Here is a 23,814-nt window from a genome sequence, read left to right on the forward strand (position 1 = left end):
AGTGTGCCCGGCTTCCTGAGGACCCAGAGAGCTGGCAGTGCAGGAGGTCAGGAGCTAGAAAGAGCCTGGATATTGGAGGTAGTGGCACTTTTCACAATCATGATCACAAAGGCACTCCCGACATCCGGAGGGAGGGGGGTTTGTGGGCTCACGCCCCATTCACACCCTCGCGGGGCTGGCTGCAGCCCCACGGGATCTGGGGAATCCCAGGATTCATTAGGATTCATCATTCACCGTGCCAGCCAATCGGCTGGTGGCGGGGGCGGTACTTGTAGGGGGCATTTAAGGTCAGGGCAGCCCACGCTCGCCCCTTTCTTTCCTTTCAGCAGCTGCGGTTTCCCACCCTCCCGCCCTTTAGGTTTTCATTTGGACTTTGCTATGGGCTTCGGCTGGTCGCCGCAAGGGGCCTGGTAGGAGTTTTTCCATTTGGCTAATTGGCTGTATTTTGGAAGCCACTTGGTTTTTTCGCCTACCTCGTAGCAAAACGTCACAACACCTTTGGTTTGGGCGGTTAGGCATTGGCAGGGGTATTATTATGCAAATGAGTCGGGGGGGGGAATGCCATCACCTCCCCCAAATCTTGAAGGGTAGTTTGTTAAAGGACTCCGGGGGGCGTCGCCTCGTCCAAAACCTACGGAGGCTAGGGCCTAAAACGCGCTCCCGAGCGGTAACCCCTCGGGGAGTGCCTAGGGATGTGCATCTTGGGGGCTCCACCTGTTGGTGCTTAACCCTTCCCAGTTAGACCGGATAGTCTGTTAGGGCCAATGCCTAAAGCCAATACCCCTCTTACCTGTAATCAATAAAGTTGTGGCTATTCTTCGCCCATTAACCTAAATTGTGGTGTCCTGTGTCTTTATTTATTCCATCTGTGGGAGGGGGCGGGAATTGCCACGCAACGTGCAGTTTTTAGACTGCAAAGTTCTCATAGCATGGGTTACCTAGCACACAAAATACGATTGCCGTGCAGTAGCAGATGGCAGGGTGGTATGGTGGGGCTTACCTGACTTCCCAGCAGTAGAGTTACTGCTGCTGTACACTAGGAGGGGCAAGGTGGTGAGGAGGTGGCACTCTGCAAACATACTGACAGGCATGCATATATCAGGGTCTGCATGTTATATAGACTTCCAACAGATTGAGGTTCCCCCTCCTCGGTGAGGAGGGAAAGTGTCCATCATGTCTATTACAATGTATTCAATTAAATTGAAATTAACTTGCATTGATCTTCTTCTTTACTTGAAAAGCTTAGCAGGGGGTTTTTTTAGGAAAAAAAATCTTGCATGTGGACATAATGAACTCTTGCTGATATCTGCCAAAGAAAAACAAGAGAAGGTAAAGCACATTTTAAATGTTACTTGCTTTAACACATCTTTTTGAGATGGAAAAAAAAGAGAGAGAGGGCGAATGTTCTGCTTAGTAGAAAGGACAAATAGTTATTTCTCTCAATAAAGATAGTGGCATTGATCAAAACCAGCTGAACTGTAGCCAGAGAATTTAAGAATGCATTAAGCCTAATCCATAAAGGTTCTTTAGCATGCCATATATCCATTAGCAATTGAAGCAATTTAAATTTCAAATCTATAGTAGGTTGAAGCCAAAACAAGACAAAGTAATATAACTGATCAATTACTTTAATTGAAAACCTTTAGTTGAGAATAGCTTCTCTTTAAGAACAAATGTATGTCATTTCTGGCTATTGGCAAACTTAAATGGAAAACTGTTTTGCACTGGGGTCGGGAAGGCGTGCAAGAGGAAAACTTTGAGAAGCACATTGAAAGCAGACATCATTTTTGAAAAATTAATTAAAATTGAATTCAGGAGGGGAGCAAACATTCTTTGGATCGTTTTCCTGGTAGACAAGTAGAGACACTTCCAGGTTTGAGGGGGCCCAAGGAAACTTCTTTTAAGGGAACCCACACTGTGCCTGCCCCTCCTCCCTGGCACCACTGGCACTGCAGGTGACCCATTTTATTTTTTTACTGTTGTTGATGCTCTTTTCCCATTAGCTTCCACTTTTCTTCTCACTTGCTGGTCCTCTTCTGGTTTTCTTTTGTCTGCTTGGCGGCTGCAGTGCCTTTGGGCCTATGCACTTGGCCAGAGCAAGGAGCATGTGGTAATGGGAATTTTTTTTTAAAAAAAATTGATTTTCATATATATATATACACACACACACACTACTTGCTAACCCTGCCCCCAGAAGGTGAAGTGCTGCACCAACATCTGCCAAAGCTACAATTAAATGCCAACATTTTCCTTTTGATTATTTCTCCCATAGCAATGAAAGTGGTAGTCAGCTGAACCAATCAGATGTCACCTTTAGGGTTGCTGGGCCAATGAAGATGCTGGAGTTTCAAGGACTGAGGGGGCTCGGCACACCCATGTATAGGAAGGTGATAGGTCATCTTGGAAGATGAGGATGAAGCTATTTACAGAAGTTGATTGATCAGGTTGTGGCACAAATACTTTTGGTTGAAGCAGACTATCTTGACCCATTTCAGCCTGGGTTCAGGCCTGGTTTGAGACTGAATTGGCCTTGTTCATCCAGATGGATGACATTTTGGGGAGAAGGACAAGGGGAGTGTGGCCCTGTTTATTCTTACTTGGTGTCTCAGCAGCTTTTAATACCTTTGACCATGTTTATCCTTATGAGCTGACTTAGATACTATTTATAATGGTTTGGGTCCTATTTCCAGGGTCAGGTTCAGAGAACAGCATTAGGTGATCTGCAGCACCTCAGGGTACCATTTTGTCCCTGTGTTAACCTGAAAAGGCAGGCTGGTTTGGAAGCCCGGCTTGCAACATATTGTGGTCAAGTTGATCCCCAACTAACTGGTAGCAGCTATAGCACTGAGCGCATATGTGTTTCACATGCTTTGATGTAGGCCCAGGCGTAGATAGAGGGGAAGGTAAAGGTCAATACCATTACTATGTTGCCATGTGACGTAGCCTGCCTGGGCCTATAAAGACTGTGTGCAGCTTCACTTGGGTGTGGACGAGCCATCTCTTTGCTGTGAGCAGGGGCAAGGAGGGAGCCATTGGACCTTTGCTGTAGATTTGTGCCATTCTTATTGTTAGACCTGATCACTTTGGTGGTTTGGGCAATTTTCTTTGGGATCCCTGCGTATCCAAACTCCTGTGAGCTCTCCAGTGCTTTTTAACATCTATATGAAGCCATTGGGAGTGGTCATGAGGAGATTTGAGATGAGGAGTCGTTGATATGCTGGTGATACCCAACTCTACTTCTCTGTAACATCTGAATCAGGAGAGGCTGCGCAAGGCCTGGACTTGGGCTTGGATGAGGGCCCATAAATTGTTTCTGAATCCTGACAGGACAGGTGCTGTGATTGGGTGGTTTTCCTACCAGGAAGTCTCCTTGGTGACATTTCACTCATGTTGAGGCACCAGAGAAAAGAAGAACAAAGGATATAGAAGTATTACATCACAGAATTGTAGTAATGACCAAAAACACTGTCAAGTCTCTTGAGCTAGTATCAGGCCTTACTAACCTTAGGCAATTGAGAGACAGTATGGTGCGGTGGTTAGTGTTGGACTAGGACTACTCAGGTTCTCCACTCAGCCACAAAGCTCACTGAATTATCTTAATAATAATAATATTTTTAAAATGTATATCCTGCCCATCTGGCTGGGTTTCCTCAGCCACTCCGGGCAGCTTACAACATATAAAAAACACAACAAAACATAGGCAGTTAACAGGCCTGGATCGCTTGTTGCAGTGAGCAAAACTATAGCTTACTGGGACCAATGAATGTGAGGGCTGCTGAATTCACATTTCAGCATAGGGCCATAGCTCAATGGTAGAGCATCTGTCTTATAAGCAGAAGGTCCCTGGTTCAATCCCAGCCATCTCCTGGTAGGGATGGGGAGGGACTCCTGCATGAAACCCTAGAAAGCCGCTGGCAGTCAACATAGGCAATACTGAGCTAGATGCATCAGTGGTATGGCTCGATATAAGACAGTTTTCTCTGTTATGTAAGAAGACTTGTCAGCAAATTCAATTCCCTCTCTTTTCTGCTCCCCCATTTAAAACACTGCAGTGGCAGAAGTATTATCTGCAGGAAGTTGATTTTTTAAAAAGTGCAACCCCTGCAGAGAACTCAGGGCTGTTCTGTTCTGTTCCCTATTTTAACATTGTTCAGAGGCTCCTGAATTTAAACTTCAGTGGTGCTTCACCCGGCATAGTGCTTTTGAGACTGCCTTCTCCAATTCTGAAACTGCTTTTTACTGAATGGTTTCCAGAGCTGCAATTACACCAAACTAAGTGCAATCAGGATTTCAGTTGAAGTATCCACTTTCCAGTAATGGAGAACCTTCTTGCAGGCCTTACTTCAGTTCTGGGTTGGATGGATTTGGTGTTGCAGATTCATTGCAGAAATCTTAGGCACCCAAGTTTCATTCTCTTCCAACCCGAAACCATAATTTCAGTCTCAGATGTTTCGGTGTATTCAGATGGCCATCTAAATAGACTATTGAAAGTTTGAAATGCAAGGTAAAGATACAAATAGATGATAACAAGTATCCTAAATTTGATTATTGCCTGGCAGCACTGTAGTTATACCATTGCTATACCAAATCAGAAGCATGAATCAATGCTTATGTATATTTGAACTTTTTATCTTGATGGTATGGTATCTTATTGCACTCAGGACTGTAAGCACTCTAAACAGCATTTTAAGTGAATGTTCCCACTGATTGGAAGACCTGAAGGGCACTTAAAACATGCTTTCTCAATATTTGATATAAACTCTGGAATTTCTGAGTTACATTTCTGAAGCTTTCTGTTGACTTGCTGTGGAAGTCAGTTGTGTTTTCTTAAACAGCATTGCATTAAACTTCTGACCAATATATTTGTAGAGAATGTTTTCATGAAATGTGTTGCAATCTCCCATGAAGAAATATATTCAAAATGGTTAAATAATTAACATTATTATAATTTCACTGACTTTTGTTAATAGCTGACTGCATTGCCACAAGCACACCACATACATTTTTTAAAAAATTGAAACTATAGGTTTAAAATGTGTATATTCAGTGTCCAGTTTCATAATTGGGTTAGGGTTTTTTGTCTCAAATCCATAGGATAGAGTTAGAAACCATTAAGATGATCTGCCTGTCCAAAGTACTCAAATCTTACATTTTTGCAATGTCATTTGGCAAGGAAAAATTATATCCCCTCTATTTGACATGGTGCTATTATCCGCAATGACAAAGCCACTTTGCAAGAGGCTGTCATTCCCATCGGCTTTCCAAAGGAGGGACACAATGTTTTCCTGTAACATCCTCTGTATCATCTTTGAACAGAAAATGTTTGACTTGGCATGCACCATGTTTGACATTGCACTGGGCATGGGTTTCTACCACAAAACCTGACCTAAATAAATAAATACTGTGCATTCAGTGCTGGTGATAGTGTTCTTGCCTGAACTTCTGGAGGTGGCTCAGAGGTGTTTGGGTATGTTCTCATGTCATGGAGAACTACTTTCCTTGTTTGGACCATTGATTCCATGCAGTAAGAAAGTAGCCTTCTATGCTGTTACAATGACTCATTTGAAACCAGTGAATAATGGATGATGCAACACCGCCTGGTGACATGGTTTGCTTGGGAAAACATGGGCCATCCCTACAGGGCAATTTAGGGGTGAGGCAAATTTCTGCCTTGAACATTGAACCCTAGCAATGCAGGCAGGCAGGCAGTGAGCAGGGTTGAGAAGACCTGTGCTGCTTCCCAGGCAGTGCCCACACCACACTGGCTCCACATATTAGCTAGAGCCTAGGGCCCATTCACAAGGTTGGCGGTTCAAATCCCTGCAACGGGGTGAGTTCCTGTTGCTCGGTCCTTGCTCTTGCCAACCTAGCAGTTCGAAAGCATGTCAAAGTGCAAGTAGATAAATAGGTACCACTCCGGCGGGAAGGTAAACGGTGTTTCTGTGCGCTGCTCTGGTTTCACCAGAAGCTGCTTAGTCATGCTGGCCACATGACCCGGAAGCTGTACGCCGGCTCCCTCGGCCAATAAAGAAAGATGAGCGTCGCAACTCCAGAGTCGACCTAATGGTCAGGGGTCCCTTTACAGTGGTACCTCGCAAGATGAATGCCTCGCAAGACAAAAAACGTGCAAGATGAAAGAGTTTTTCGTTTTTTGAGTCGTTCCGCAAGACGAGTTTCCCTATGGGCTTGCTTCGCAAGACGAAACGTCTTGCGAGTTCTTGCGAGTTTGTTTCCTTTTTCTTAAAGCCTCTAAGCCGCTAAGCCGTTAATAGCCGCTAAGCCGCTAATAGCCGTGCTTCGCAAGATGAAAAAACCGCAAGACGAAGAGACTCGTGGAACGGATTAATTTCGTCTTGCGAGGCACCACTGTACCTTGGACCTTTTTTCTGTAAAAAGTGATGGATAAATTGAACAAATAATGAATTGGCTCGCTTTCTGTGCTGAATCCAAAGCTACGGTTTTGGGCAGCTTCCAACATTAAACATTTTTTTAAAAAAACTTCCCTATACAGGATTGCCTTCAGACAGCCTTCAACATTTCTCCAATGAAAACAGGAACATCCTCCCATAGCCTCCAACATTTCTCCAGTGAAAATAGGGACCTCCTAAGGTAAAGTGGGACGTTCCGGGATCAAATCAGAAACTGGGACAGCTTCTCTAAATCAGGGATGTCCCTGGAAAATAGGGACACTCGGAGGGTCTGCAATTTGGCACCGTAATTGATATGCCGGGTTTAGACATAGGGAAACTCACTCCCAGTGCCTACTCTTGCATAATTGCAACTGGGCAATTTGGGGGCAAGTCAGTTGCACTGCGCAGGCATTCAGTGAATAGATGGGGAGGTAGGCCTATGTCTATGTCCCCTGTTCTCTCTGCATGCTCATCTAAAGGACTCATGTCTATGCATGTAAAAATGTACATGTGTAGGCTCTTTTCATCTGATCAGGAACCAGAGGTTGCCAGATCATACATATCGAGCCTATGCGGCTACTGATTGCTGTTCACACATCAGCCCTATTCAGACCATCAAAGGCATGAAGGTCAGGATCCCAGACAGCAGCTAAAATCCCCATTTCCATGAACACTTTTACTGGGTGACTGCCGCTCAGCTTAATCTACCACACAACTCTGGCCTGAAGATAAATGAGATACTAACTGCAAAGCATCTGAAACATCATCTAGTACTTAATAAGACTAATGCGTCGTCATTTCAGCCCCTGTGCATGTATTTAGCTTACTACAGATTCAATCTAAGCATTCCCATAGATGCTTTTGTAACATAATCACTAGGGTAATTTAATAACATGACAAAATGGTCTAATTATTTAGGCCTTCATTTATCATCTCTTGGAAATGTTTTTGGAGAAGACTGAATAAAAATATGATTCTTTGTTCTTAACTGTTTTAATTAAGATGGAAAAATTGCAGGCAAGAAATTATGCATTGCTAGTTACTCTTATGTTTGATGCTCTTTTGGGGAGTGCTTCCTCTGTAGTGCTGCACAAGTCGAAGAAAAGTGCTATGAAACTATTTTCAGTTTCTTGTTGCCAAGTGGCCATTAAATTCAACCCTGTGATCCTATCAGAGACAGCATTTGAACTACGAAAGGGAGACCAGCAAGGCTCAGTAAATCTCTCAGTTTTGTTGGTAGCCCAGAACTGCAACTATAGAATGTTTGCTTAGCCCCTGCCAATCCACAAAACATGGGTGGAGAACTAGACTAGGCGTGTTGGATCACAATTTCCCCCAGTCTATTGTAAAGTTACAATATTTATAACACATCTCCTTTGCTACAAGGAGATCAAGATAGCATGTCTATTTCAACTCTCCCCAACTGTATTCTGATGGGTTACTTTGTATTAGAAACAATAAGTGGCCCAAGATCACCCAGGACTTGGCTACATAGCTTCAAATAAAAGGTTTTAAATGTGTTGTAAAGTGCAATATACAAATGAGACACTAGATGGCAAAAATGAACTATGCAAAATTCAATGTATTTTTCAAAAACTTTTTTTTTTTAAAGTATTTTCACAGCATTTTTTATGTGTGTAGATTCTACCCCAGTGAGTTTAGGGGGAATTCAACCTGGATCATCTCAGTCCTAGGCAAACACAGTAACTGCTATATCACACTGGCTTCCTCCATCCTGCACATACAAGAAGTTAGCTTTGGGGATTAAAATGAAAACCATTGCCACTCATTTGAATATGGCACAGAAACATTGAATCAAAACAGCGACTCTCCCTTTTTGATCATCCATCCCCTGAAAAATGTTGCTATGATCAGCTGGATCTATGTGGCAGATTTAATATTTGTTGGTGTTCTTCAGCTGACGCATAGGGCAAATAAGTTGCAAGAGAATGAAGTGTTTGTGTGTGGAATTGTTTTGTTGTTGCTCCCTGACACATGCTGCAAACCAGAGCTTTGGGAATTTCCAGTGCTGCAGGCAATGGCTTGAGAATTTACATCCCTCGAGAAGTGACAGTGGTTGTCAGCAGTGTGGCTTTTTAGTTGGCAGTGACAGCAGATGAAGGTTGCCCACGAGTTAATATTAATTCAGTGTTACGAATCACGAATGCAGAAAATGCTGAGAGGGTACAGGGATGACCGCACAGTGGTCAATGTTTCGTGCGTACTGCTGTTATCTGATGTCTTTTTTCCCTCAAAGGAGAAATCTAGAAAAGGGAATAGGGGGACATTTTGTGATTTCAAAAATAAGCTATAAATATATTGCAGAAGAGAATCATAAGTGTGCTGCTCACAAACATCAACTTTTGAATAAGGTCCTTTTCATGATATTAATTCATGTTTGTTTGCTGTGTGTGCATGTACACAGTCAGCGCAGCATGAGATGTGCTGTACATGTATTTTAATTGCATTAATTACATTTAATGAATTCTTATTTGTATCTATACATATCAGTCAGTATACACAAATTTCATTGGCATATGTATATTATTTTGCCCCTTTGGGGTGATGGATTCTGCTTTTCTTTTTTCTTTTCTTTTGGTGATGCCCAGGGCCCACACTTCACCCACATAGCATCACACAAATGAACATGCTGATGACTATTCTGAAACTTCCACTACCAACCATATTACTTTTCCAGGTTTGTTGCTAAAAATGCTGCAGCGGCTATTTCTTATCCCCTTTACGTTCCAGCTGTGTATTGGCCTTGGCATTGGGTAGGTATGTAAGTGGATGAGTGAGGAAGGAAAAACCCCACAGCCTGCACACCGAAAAGAACCACAGGCAACTTGTTCCAACAGGCAAGTTCTAAAGGTGAAATCCTTAGAAAACTCCCTGCCTTTGTCCCTCTGTCCATGTGTCTCTCACGTCAAGTGGACCATAAAATCCTTGGGTCAGATCCCTGCAGGCTATAAATCTGTGCTGTTCAGCCACTTTCTGCAAAACTGTATAGATGCTGCTTAGATTTCTCTTTTCACCGAACAAAGCAAAGCATTGGGGTACCACACTGATTCTGTTCTGTCTTCTGGTACAATGGTGCAAAGCAAAGGGATGTTCCGCCACATGTCCTGTGCAGGATCCGCATTCAGCAAATGCTCTTGCACTGATTCCATCGCTCCCTTTAAAACAAGCTGACAAAGGTGGTGCTTGAATCGGCAGGGGCTTTGTGAGCTGAAAATAAGCGCAGCTTTAAGCTTCAGCTGTGGGATGAGGCATTTCATCATGTAATCAAGTTGTGTTATTAAGCTACAAATGTAGGGGGCTGGTAATAATAGTTTACATGTTTGCCAGCATTTTCATTTTCAGAGAGCTGATAGATACATCTCTGACAGAAGGCTCTCAGCTGCTATGACAGGCAAAAAGTACTGTGATCTGCACAGCAAAGGAAAAGCTATTGCTACTGGAGGATTTGCATTTTCATTAGAAAAAGCTTCCCAAGTGGGGTAATTCATAATTAGGAGATTCCACAATGAAATGATATATCAGAAAGGGCCGATTTTGCATTGAAGTTCCATGATCTTTACTCATCAGGAGTTGTTTTTTTGCACAAGTGCTGAGTTTAAGGGGCAATATTCTACAATGGTACCTTGGGTTAAGAAGGTCTGTTCTTAACCTGAAACTGTTCTTATCCAGAGGTACCACTTTAGCTAATGGGGCCTCCCGCTGCCACTTTGCCACCGCCACACAATTTCTGTTCTCATCCTGAGGTAAAGTTCTTTACCCAAGGTACTACTTCCAGGTTAGCGGAGTCTGTAACCTAAAGCGTTGTAACCCGAAGCGTTTGTAACCCAAGGTACCACTGTACTAAATATTTGTCCTGGCACAGGGATTCGTATTGGCACCATGACACTTTGCTCTCCTCTTCTCCTCCCATGTGCATCAAGCACTGTCCCCAAATCTGCTCTTGGGGGTTGGGGGGAAATCCTGGAACAGATTTAGGGGGTGCACAGGGACAGAGGGGATGATGTTCCACTGCCCAAACAAAAATCATTGTTCTCCTTTGTGTTATATTGAATACAGCCCCAGATTTCTACTGCACTTTTCAAAACAATCAATGAGAAAGAAATTGTGTTGGGAAATGATCGAATCATTTCTGTGAAATGATTGTGGGCAGGGTGCAGGGCTTTGGTTGTACTTACCTTACTGTCAACGTAGCCAAGGATTGTGCCCTTTCATTCTACAAATCCTCTCTCCAGGGCCCAACACTCGGCAGCCTTTTTGGGTGCCTAAGTTTCCTTTGAAAAAATCCCCATAACATCCCTATCTGAACTTTCCCCCATAAGCATAGGAAGGTGGGGATGGTGTGCCTGGCAATGACTCTGGCTGGTGTGTTTCCTCTTACAGCACTTTGGCTTCCTTGGACAGCTAGCATCTCCCCCTGCACTTTTACTGCCCACCTCCATTCTGGCAATCATAAACATTGTAGCTCTCCTCTGTCAGGAATGATTCATCCCAAAGTAGACACTCATCATCTCTCCCAGTGATCAGCTTTAAAGCTGCTGCTCTATGGCCCCAGGAATGTTGCCTGCAAGGGCTTGTGTCTCTCGGGCTGAAAAAATGTTTCCCAACCCTGCTGGATGTGATGTGCTGGTGCTGCTTGAATGTGACAAATTCAAGCACAGCTGGAGGACACCACGATGATAGTATTGAGGAACAGCTTGCTTCCATTGGAATTTGTGTGGCTGTCAGGTACTTTATATTTCTGTTTCATTTACTTTCTTAGATTTTTAAAAAAATTAATCAGCCAAGTCTTGATTTCCTGAAGTTTTTTCTTTTTTAGGGGGCGGTTCCTTTTAATCAGCCTAGCCAATATGGATTCCACATTCTATTGGATCTTCTATTGTATACCTTATGATTCCATGCCAAGACTTGTTCATTTGGATAAAGTGACCAGAAAATGTAATAAACAGCAACAACAAACAAGCCTTACCTACTTCGCCAAAACTTTATTAGGCATTGCAAGTATAGGTCATCATAAAACGTCATAAAACATTCATATGTTTTAAAATTTTAAAATACATACAAATAAACAGCCAGGTAAAATATATAATGTCGAGGATTTTCACTGGATTTCTTCCTGCTAAATAGTGCCATTCACCACTCTAAGAAATACTATTGACAAGAACTCAGTCACCCTTCCAGTTACTTCCAGGTTAATGTTAGACAGATAGAATCTGATATTTTCATTGTGCCATGATACTACTCCAAAAAGGAGATAGCACGCGTTTGTGTAGTTGGTTGTACAATAGACAGTAGAAAAGGATATGTTCTACAGTGCTTGGCACATTCAAAGAACATCTGCAATGTCTATCATTTCTGGGAATGTTTAAATATCTGCTCTTGACAAAAACTGTGGGGGAAACATTCATTTGGGCTAACATAAAGTCCCTGTGTTGGACTGGAATTATTAATTTTGAGATATAAGTGACCCTGCTGTCTGTTTCATTTAAATCATAGAACTTGGAGGAGCAAATTTTATTTACAGCTGACTTGATGTTTTGTTTTTCAATGTCCCTGAGTCTGGTTTGAATATTGTGAAAAATGAATTGCTCACTTGAATTGTACAAGGGTTCCAAGTCAGTGCCAATAGATCGGATTTTACCATGTAAGAGTTGGAACCATCTGGATTTATGAGTCCTTAAGTAAGTCCCAGAGGAGACTCGAAGGTTGGCAACGAAAATGGCAATGCAACTAGTATTTTATAGTGCTAGCCCGCACCCAATGTTCCATCGTGTGTATACCTAGTTCTGCACACATTGTCTCATACTTGATTGAACTTGTGAGCCCCAGGATATGTCTCAAAAAGCTTGTTTGCTTCACCCTCCTCTTGGAAACAAGCTGTTTTATAATGTGCCGAGGCTATAATAGAAAGAGAGGCATGAACCAATATGACTAGCACATAAAATTAGCCACAGAACACTAAAATGGATTCGTGCATAGCCTTATTGTTTTGGGGTTTCTCAGTCTGTGCGCGAGATCAAAACTACTGTCTCATTATTTTGACAAAGGTTGTAATGCACACAGGCAAATTTCAAAAGCTGAAATCACTCCCTTGATCAGGAGTGTAATAAATACTGTTGCTTGCTGCTTTTGGTAACTGTTGTTTAGCAGATCTCATAATGACTCCACAGCAAACACCCACTCCGAAAGCCAGATGCAGCCAGCTTGATGTATTTATGTAGCCCACATTATATAGTCAGATTGTGGTTCTTGGCTCTCATTTCTATTTAACATTTCAGCTCCCCAAGTTGCAAAGTAAACATTACCATTGTGAACCTAATGTACCCATTCCACTCTTGATTCATGCTCCTCCTCCCCCAGGCAGTTGAAAGTCTAAAGAAGCTTTTCACATAATAAATTTCCTTTGGTGGAGAGAGAAGAGTCCTTTGCTCCAGCAACTTGTTGCTGGGAGGAAGTGATATGTCAGGCCTGGAGGGGACTCAGATTGGGGGAAAGTCTTCTCATGCTTTGCTGTCTCTGCTCTCTGCTTCTTTTGGCCCTGTGCTCACATTGGCTTAGTACTTTCCCCTCTGTTCCCCACTCAGCTCCATAGACATTTTCCCTCTCCTCTCCAAGCTCTTTTCAGCTAGCTCTGTTGCCTTCCACCATACCAGGCTCCTCTTCTCTCTCTTTGTGCTCCGGTCCTGCTTGCAGGCTTCTCACGGGTATCTGGTTGACCACTGTGAGAACAGGATGTGGGACTAGATGAGCCATTGCCCTGATTCAGAAGGCTCTTCTTTCTTACATTCTCACGTTCTTGACTTTTTTCTTCCCCTTCCCTTTCAGTCTCCATTCTTTTCCCTCCAGTCTTCTCTCCTTCAGCCTCCTGTCTGCCGATCCACCTGCTACTCTCTGTGCTGGCTCTGGATTAATTCCATACATGCTTGAATTCAACTCCACCATCACCTTTCTCCCCAGCTAGCACCAGAGGTTGGGCATGCCCCCAGCTGTTTCCATTTTGGTGTGAAATATCAAGAATGCCACCTGATTAGTCAACTGATTAGTATTAGTTGGACTTCACAGCAAAGAGGGGGGAGGCTCCTATTTAATGGGGTGTTCTATTCTCATGGGATGCGGGTGGCGCTGTGGTCTAAACCACTGAGTCTCTTGGGCTTGCCAATCAGAAGGTCAGTGGTTCGAATCTCCACAACGGAGTGTTGCTCTGTCCCAGCTCCTGCCAACCTAGCAGTTTGAAAGCACGCCAGTGCAAGTAGATAATTAGGTACCGCTGTGGCAATTTTGTGTGCTCTGGCTTCCATCACAGTGTTCTGTTGTGCCAGAAGCGATTTAGTCATGCTGGTCACATGACCCAGAAAGCTGTCTGTGGACAAACGCCGGCTCCCTCAGCCTGAAAACAAGATAATCATCATCATCATTTTTTAATTGTATGCCACCTTTCCACAGTTAAAAAAAACAATGCTCAAGGCGGCTTACAGCATGTCAAGATTTACATAATTACAAAAGTCATAAACAATAAATAAACCACATCAAAAAAATACACAACCAAATGGAAAACAATTTCCACATAAATCAAAATCTAAAACTAAGAATACAGCATTAATATCACAGTTTAAAATGACATGCCGTATTTTTCACCATATAGGACGCACCGTCCCATAAGGCGCACCTAGGTTTTTTGGGGGGGAATAAAGGGGGGGAATTATTTTCCCCCAGGCGCGGGGCTGGGACGGGGGAAGCCCGAGCTTCCCCCGACCCCAGCCCCCAGAACAGGCAACTCTCTGCAAGCCACGGGAGCCCGGCGCCGGGCTCCCGCACCTTGCAGAGAGCTGTGTGAAGTCTGGGCGCACTGAGAACAGCGTGCCCAGGCTTCAGCATGCAGGCAACTCTCCACAAGCCGTGGGAGCCCAGCGCCGGGCTCCTGCACCTTGCGGAGAGCTGCGCGAAGCCTGGAGAGCGAGAGGGGTCAGTGCGCATCAACCCCTCTCGCTCTCCAGGCTTCAGCGAAAGCCTGCATTCACACCATAGGATGCACACACATTTCCCCTTCATTTTTGGAGGGGAAAAAGTGCGTCCTATAGGGCGAAAAATACGGTAGGTAAAAAAACCCAGAAATTTAAACAAAAAACAAAATGGAGCCCTCTCTGCCCAGCAGCAGCAGAAGGCAGCAGTCCTTTATAGAGCCCATCAGGCCCCGCCCTAGGCCAGGTGGTGAGTGGCAGGACTGGGGCCCTCAGGTGCTGAGCAGGGGAGTCCTCCTGGATGAGTGCCACAACCCCAAAGTCGCCTTTAACTGGACTTAAACCTATATTCTCAGGATGCTGAACTCTGATGGACATTAGGCCTGATGCATTAGGGCTCTTACTATTTATTTCTGTGTTGTGGACTGACAGAGGTCTGGGTGGGTGGGATAGTCAGGCAACAGCTGTGTAGCTGACATCTCCCTTCAGCTAAATTGGCAGGCTTACCAAGCAGGTGCAGCTTAGATCTGTGCTAACCCCTGTGGGTCAATTGACTGGACAGCCAGGCTGGACCCCAGGAACATAGGGAAAACATTGGCCTCCATCAGTGGCCTGATTTGGTTATTTGCAGTTTTAGCAAATTATAAATTTTTGTACATGATTAGTATTAATAAATTTGTTGCTGTGTTTGTCTCTTCCTTGCATTTGCAACTGGAAACTGGTGCCATTAGCATGTTTCTTAACTCTCAAATTCAGGGTACAAATCTAATTCGGGTGCTATTTTGAACTTTTACAGGGGCTGCACTTGCAAGCTAGATATTATTGCCCCCTTAATCTATAATCCAGCACTCTCAAAACATTTTCATAATTCTTTTCCTACTGGCTTCAACTTGTATAAATTATATTGCTTTGCTTAGGCGTTCCCCACTGATCACAGGCCAAAAATACTATTTTGGCAATACCGTCAATTGAATGAAATATTTAAAGTTGATAAACAATGTGGTTTTATAGAACAGACCTCAGAATTTGAGAAAGAGTTGATAGATAATAATGAGAAGTTAATTTCTAAAAAGTTATTATTAGAATGGGAGACAAAGGATAAAATGGTGAACACGGCAATGATCAACTGGGCTAGAGACGTGGGCCACAATATAGATTAGATTTGTGGGAAAATCTGTGAAAAACATAATTAAAATTCGCAGCCTGCTATGCTCTTAAGGAAAATTTTAAGAAAATGATTTACAGATGGTACCTGACACACACAAAAAATAGCAAAAATGTATGTCAGAATCAGGTAAATGTTGCAAGAGTAATGCCACAGATGGAACCTTTTACCATATGTGGTAGGCCTGTAGAGTAGGTTAAAAATATTGGGAAATAATATATAATGAAGTGAAAAAAATTATTTAAGAAAACTTCTCCTAAGAGGCCAGAGGCCTTTCTGTTAGGAATAATGAGGTCCAAAGTACCAAGTAAATAAAATAAATTTGTGTATGTATGCCACTATAGCAGTGAGGATCCTATATGCACAAAGAAGGAGAGAGGAGATAGTACTTACAAAGGAGGAGTGGCAGATGAAATTAATGGAATACACAGAGTTAGCAAGCTTAACCAGCAAAATTAGAGAGCCAGAAGAGAAAAGTTTTAAAGAAAAATAGAAGCCATTTGTAGACTACCTAAAAAAAATTGTAAAAATGTTAGAACTTTAGTTGGTTTGGAGTAAGCTCAGCAGTTATAGCTTATAATGAGAAGAATTTAAATAGTTAGACAAAACAGAATATGCAGCAGGAATGGGAAACTTTTGGAAGCCATGGAAAGATGGACAAGAAGTTACTTAATATGGAGGGTGGCTGGGCAAAATACTGTGAGATAATAGAAAGAGTTGGAGACAATTGGAGGTTGCAGAGCTTAGAAAAATTAAAAGACAAGGTGCGAGACTGGTTACATTATGCCCAAATTCAAGAGATTTTTAAAAAGGACAAAAAAATTGGTTTCCAGGTGGAAAAATCGAAACTAGAGACAGAACTACTTGAACCTAAGACGAAAGTGCTTTCAAGAATGTATAACTTGCTGCTTAAATGGAACACTCAAGATGAGATAGTTAAATCAGCCATGATAAAATGGGCTCAAGACATTGGGTACAACATTATGTTTGAAGACTGGGAAAGGTTATGGACCACCGGTATGAAATTCACGGCATGCAGTGCCTTGAAAGAAAACATTATGAAAATGATATACAGGTGGTACATGACCCCAGTCAAACTTGCAAAGATATATCATCTGTCTGATAATAAATGTTGGAAATGTAAGGAGGCTGAAGGAACATTCTTTCACCTCTGGTGGACATGCCCGAAGGTGAAGGCCTTCTGGGAAATGATTTACAATGAGTTGAAAAAGGTATTTAAGTATACCTTTCACAAGAAACCAGAGGCCTTCCTCCTGGGCATTGTGGGCCAGAGAGTGTTAAAGAAGGATAGAACTTTCTTTTTATACGCAACTACAGCAGCAAGAATTCTTATAGCCAAATATTGGAAGGCACAGGAGTTACCCACGCTGGATGAGTGGCATACGCAACTGATGGACTACATGGAATTGGCCGAAATGACTGGCAGAATCCGAGACCTGGGAGAAGAGGTAGTGGAAGAGGACTGGAAAAAATTTAAGGACTATTTACAAAAACATTATAAGTTATATGAATGTTGAGAATTTGCTAAGTTTTGGGAAAAATAAGCTTCAGTAATTAGTTTTGAAAATGGTGGAAATTAAGTTATGACCGTGAAAAGTCTAAATTTTAGAGTAATGTTCCTTCTTTGGGATTGATGATGGGAAAAAGTGAGCTAACAACACGTACCCTAAATCTAAAATATAACTAGATGAAAGTACAAAAACGCATGAAACAAGGTATCAATTTGCTGTTATTTTTTATTGTAAAGAATGCAGAGTGTGGAGGATGTGGGGAAGTCCAGTGGATCATGAAAAATTGTTTGAAAATGTGAATTTTCTTTTTTCTAATTTCTTTGTTTTCTTTTGTAAAGTCGCTTTTGCTGAATTATTGACGATGTTTTTGACCCTGGAAAAAAGCAATAAAAAATATTATAAAAAAAAAGAAAGATGGACAAGAAGTTGATGGAATAGAATTATGAATTGTTGTAATGTATCTTTTTTGTTTTTTCCTCCTTTTTTCTTCCTTTTCTTACACTTTTTTCTTTTATTCAGTTTTGTATTTTGTATTCTTATAAATTTATAAAAATAAAAAATACTATTTTTCCATACTTATTTTTACATGAGTATAAGAACTTGCTGAATTAACTATTGGAATTGGGATGCAAGAAGGGGAGGTGTGGGGAAGTCAGGGAAAGTGGTTATGAAATTAAGGATTTGAAATTATACGTGTTTGTCTTTGTGTTTTTATGTTTGTGTTGTGTAATGTGTGTGTTTGTGTGAATTGTGAAAACCCAATAAAAATTTTATATATATAAAAAAAATATTTTTACATGAGTATTCCATATGCATTTGTAGTATAAGTAGAATTCCAGAAGTAGATTGCGGAATATGGCAGCTGGGTGCAACCAATGAATAATATGCCTAGTCTTCACAGTATGTAGAACTTTTTCAGCATTGAGATTGCTATAATTCCTGTCTCACTCTTTAAATAAGAAGCAAGTGCAATATTTCAAGCTGCAATCCTCTATCAGCTTGACTGGAAGTAATTTCCATTGAACTCAGTGGCACTTACTTCTGAGTTGCATGCACAGGATTTGCTCTGGATGTGCTTAATAACATTGGAAATTGCCTTGTGGCAAGGTCAATATTAGCCCAGTTTTGTCCATTCTTAGACCACATTCACACCATACATTTAAAGCACTGCGATATCACTTTAAACTGTCATGGCTTCCCCTCAAAGAATTCTGGGAGCTGCCGTTTGTTAAGAGTGCTGATGGTTGTTAGGCGATCCCAGGAAGAGGAATAGATAGTTCTGTGACAGGAAAAGGGGTCTGACAGTTTAAAGCAGTGTCATAGTGCTTTAAATGTACACTGTGAATGTGGCCTTATTGTCACACATAATCCCTAAATAAATGTTATGATGAGAATAACAGTGGGACAGCAAGCATTACATATTAATTGAGGGGACTTTACTGCTTATTAGCAATAAATCAGTGATGCACGAGAAGAACTTGGATAACCTGTGCGTGTCTACAGCTGTAACTTCTAAGACCTTGCCCTGCTTAGGCATAATTCCACTGCTATTGGTGCACAATTGAAACAAACCTTTCAAATGTTTGTTTCTACTATGTAGTCATGGTAACTGCTTCCCACGAAAGCCCTGCCTAGTTTCCTGGAGCACTGCAAATAGAACCGGCTTCATAAAGTGTGGCTTTCCTCTAAGCCTTTGCATACTCCATGCCAGCAACTTGTTCTTAGAAGCAGACACCTTTGGGCACAACAAGTATTTCAGGGCAAAGATAATAGCATCTCTCCCTTCCCCTGCCACACCCTCGGAAAAGGCATAGTAAGCAAGGACTTCGTTTCACCATCCATTCTACACTATTGTGTCTCTCTCTGTGTGTGTGCAGATGGATAAAACAGTTCCTGACAGATGGGCAACTTCATATTCGTTGTGCTCTTCCCAAATCAGAAACAAAGCTGGCATCTTTCTGTGAATTGAGATCAGTCTAAAATGGGGATGATAAAAAGGGAAAGTGACCTGAATTGGTTTTCCTAAAAGGATGACATAATTGAGGTAACCAATATATAGCTTTCTTTCCTCTTCTAGGGTGGGTTCACATTAAATGCTTCTCTTTTTCACCAAAAGATGGGGCACTCAGGACAGATTTACATTATCAGATTATATAGTGTCTTAATATTGTCCTGTTCGTAGATGGGCAGATAAAGGCCATAATCTGCATTGTTTACAAAGCAAATAAAATCAGACAAAACAGACTCAGAAGTGTCGTGTTCCTTTTGTAATTGAATTTGGGGTGCTATTTTTTCTAATAAAGCAGTTTTCCATATTTTATAATACCATAGCTCTAAATCTTCCCCATAAAGTATTTCCAAGTCATTTAAAAATCTCATTGCTTCAAATGCAGACATTTTATCCAAACACTTCAACTTTCCCAGTGGTACATCAACATGAATAACACTTTGGGTCATGCCTGCTATTGTTATGTTTCATTATTTCAATATTATCAAAGTGATGTCCTACGTAGTTAACTGGAACCATTATATACCTCACTTGTGCAGATTAGTAAAAAATGGTAAATATATAGGTATCCGGTCAGTGGTTAAAAATGGTACATATTTAAGTATCCAGTCTGTGGGGCACGGGTGGTGCTGTGGTCTAAACCACTGAGCCTCTTGGGCTTGCCGATCGGAAGGTTGGCGGCTTGAATCCACACAATGGTGGTGAGCTTCCATTGTTCTGTCCAACCTTCTGCCAACCAAGCAGTTTGAAAGCACACCAGTGCAAGTAGATAAATAGGTCCTGCTGTGGCAGGAAGGTAAGCGGTGTTTCATGCACACTGGCACTCGTCATGGTATCCCATTGCACCAGAAGCGGTTTAGTCATTCTGGCCACATGACCCAGAAAGCTGTCTGTGGACAAACATTGGCTCCTTGGCCTGAAGCGAGATGATCGCTGCAACCCCATAGTCGCCTTTGACTGGACTTTACCTTTACCCAGTCGGTCAGGCATGAGCATTGAATAGAATGCACTCCACGTAAGCTACATAAAATCATGGGCCTTCTAATGCGGGTTTATTAGCCTTTCAAAACTGGTTGACGCAAAGCATGGATGATTTTGACCATAGCTAGTGCTATTGCAATCATATAATATATTTTATAATATAAAAAGAAGGTCATACTGGAAGACATCAAATATAAAAAGTAGCTTCTAAAATTATAGAAATCTATAATATGTGTTTGTAACAGAGAAGCTGTAGTGCACAAAATATTCCCCCTCTTGTTTCTAATGTTGCAATTTGCCTGGGTCTCATACTTTGCCGCCTTATGATGATTTTGCTTCTCAATTATATTGATTATTCATTTTGTCAAATTCTGAAGATTTCTCCCAAAGATTCACAGCTATAGTGTTGACAGCAAATGCCAAGCAAGACCCCCACCTTTCTGGAATAAAACAAATAGAACAGATTAACTTTCCTCACAATAAACAACCTCTCTTTTTTGTTTTCCTTCTTAAAATTCACCTCAAGGATCTTCAGACTCTCTCTCCCTTCCAAAAGAATTCCACAATTATCATGAGAACAAGGTTTGTCATGTTGGCTTCTGTGTTTAAATGTTAAATGCCAAGTACTTAACTTCTTGTACATTGCACAGACATATATCTGCAGGCCACATTCCAGTGCACCGTTAAGCATTTGTAAGTCCCACTGAAATCAGTTGGCCTTAAATGCACATGACTCAACGCTGGATTGTGGCAATAATCTGCAAAATGTTTAAAAAAGATTACAGAGCACGGCATTTCATGAACAGATTATACTGTTCCCAATGGGAAGTCTTCCAGAGAAGATCCTTATCCTTCCTAGCGAGAAAATGAACATGAACAGTTGTCACTTTATATGTAATAAAAAAAATTAATAGCATTTCAGTTTAAATAAAGCTCCGTATTAGTGTATATAGCTCTCAATCTGGGAAACCAGGTTTTTAAGGGATTCCTGAGCATGCAATTCCACTTGTAGCCACAAAGCATGCTAGTTCTACATATTGCTTGCTTCCAACAGACTGTAAAAGAGCAGGAAATATATGTCTGTGCATACATTTCCACCTATGGGATGGTATTCAACTAAATTCTTGGATTAGCACTAGTGCAATGGGATTTTCCCCCTCTTGCCTTCCTGCAAGTGCCCTATGCTGTCCTCCAAATTTGCTCCAGAGGATTGGCAGAAACCCCAGAACAGGTTGTCTCTTCTGCCCTTGCCCTAATAAGCACACCAGTAAGGATGAAGGAGACATTTCTGAAACAAGACACAATCCCAAACTTGACTTTGAAATGGACGCTTCTCTGAATTTTGCAATGCAGTTCTCCAGCCCAGCAATTTGAATGCATAAACTAGGGTGAAGTGTGCGTATTTTTCTGAAAACAACATACATACACACATTATATGAGATGGTGACAATTTTATAACCCATACTCTGCCCATAGGACTGGGTTGCCCCAACCACTCTGGGCAGCTTCCAACACATATACCGGTAATTACTTAATCAAACATCAAAGACTTACTGATACAAATAAGATTGCTTTGCAGACATGTGTATATTAGGCAAAATTGCACACAGTTACCCCACCATGCTGGGTGCCGATTCTGGACCTGTTATCAAGCACTGGCTTAGGAACCTTGGTACATAAATTATTTGAATTGTGCAATCAAGAAAAGGGACAGCTACCCACTATCGATAGCATGCAAATCAGGGTATATCATATAGCCTTTCCTTTGAAGCTCTGTTGAAACCCCTCATTGGTCCAACATGAACATTTAACATCAAGTCTAATTTGACCCTATAATGGATGCGGAAGCCTGCATGCCCAGGGATTTGTTTAGCACACCATAGGTGGATGAGACTCTGCTTTTGGCTTTACATTTCTGAAGGCTCTCAAGTTTCTCATGAAAAATAATTCTCAGACATCCAAAAAATTTGAACATGAGTCTCTTTCAAAATACAGTGTAATCATATTGCAACCCTTTTGTTTGTTTTGGGGGCAGGAGGTGTGTGTTGCATTTGTACTGCCATGAGACTTTCCTTTAAGGAAAAGTCAGCCTGGCTGCTCTCTTTAACTTGAATTTTCCTTTCCCAAATTCTTCTCTCTCTCTCTTTTTAAATTTTGGATTAAGCAATTATGCTGACTGGAAGCTGGCATGCATGAAAAGCATTGTGAGTTCAAAGTTATGCATCTTGTCTTTGTCCCTATATTTATGGTGATACAGCTAAGATAAATGGTTCCTATTTTTAGGTTGCTTACTAATCCATAGGAATCCTTTGCTTTTAAGAAGGTTCATAAGAAGGCAGTGTGCTAATGCTTTATTTTTAATTCCTTCCTATAAATGAATCATAGAGTTATTAAAAATAATGGACTTGCCTTTTTTAAAAAAAAGTCACGTGGCATGAATCCCACATCAAGGACCTTTATTCTGCTGTTACTGCTGCCTCATGAGCCATTTGAGCCACACGTTAAGGTAGGAGATATTTTAATTAATATTATGCTGAGATATCCTCTCAGTTACATGGCTACTTGTTTGATAATGCAGTTAAACTATGGTGTTCACTACCAAAAGATGCAATTATGGCCACCAGTTTGGGTAGCTTTCAAATGGGATTAGACAAATACAGTGGTACCTCAGGTTAAGTACTTAATTCGTTCCGGAGGTCCGTACTTAACCTGAAACTGTTCTTAACCTGAAGCACCACTTTAGCTAATGGGGCCTCCTGCTTCCACTGCACTGCCAGAGCATGATTTCTGTTCTCATCTTGAAGCAAAGTTCTTAACCTGAAGCACTATTTCTGGGTTAGCGGAGTCTGTAACCTGAAGCGTATGTAACCTGAAGCGTATGTAACCTGAGGTACCACTGTACTAGAAATGCTGCTAGACTCATCCAAACCTGCCAGATTCCTTTCTGCTCCTAAGACCTGAATAGCTCAGATTCTTCAACTCTGAACATAAAAAAACCCTGAGATGAGCTAGTAGAAAAGGTAAAGAGATGTTTTAGCCCCTGCAAATGTTGTTTTAATTTTGACATCATTTATGTCCATTGAAGTCTCTGGGGGAAAACATACATAATATATTAGTCTTGGAGCAGACCCTATAGGCTACCAAACATAAACAACACTAGTCACTGGACCACACGTCTCTATGTCTATAATTTGACAGAAAGTTGTTTTTCTCATCATTAATAAATAAAAAGAAGCAAAATTGAATTCTACAATGTATTGCAATTTGCCATAGGTGCATTTTATTTTGTATTGGTGTTGTTGTTGGTTGTTGTTTTTTTTGCCATGCAGCACTTTCATTATGGCACTCCAATAAGCGGCTGCAGAGTGATCCAGAAGTGTAATTTCTATTCCCTCTTCCATTAATATATAGTCAGCAAACCAAGAGGGAGAAAAGAATGGCTAGACTGGAAAGAACGTTTTGTATCAGAACCCAGATGGTCTCTGGAGAAAAAAACTCCATTAATGTCTGAAAGGCGCTATCATCTTCTCCTTGCACAGGCATCCTTTACAAAACAAGTTCAAAATATACAATATAAATTTGGTCAAGTAGCTCACTGAGAGATCTCTGCTCTAAGCATTTGCAGAAAATACTCTGCCTCACCTATCTATTTTAAATGCTATAATATTATCCAGGGCATTGTAGCTGGTCTGGGGTAGATAGCTCCAGCCCCAGGGGCAAATCAATATCCCCCCACTTATTT

Source organism: Podarcis liolepis (genome assembly GCF_965112155.1).
Source record: "Podarcis liolepis genome assembly, chromosome: 1".
Lineage (NCBI taxonomy): Eukaryota > Metazoa > Chordata > Lepidosauria > Squamata > Lacertidae > Podarcis > Podarcis liolepis.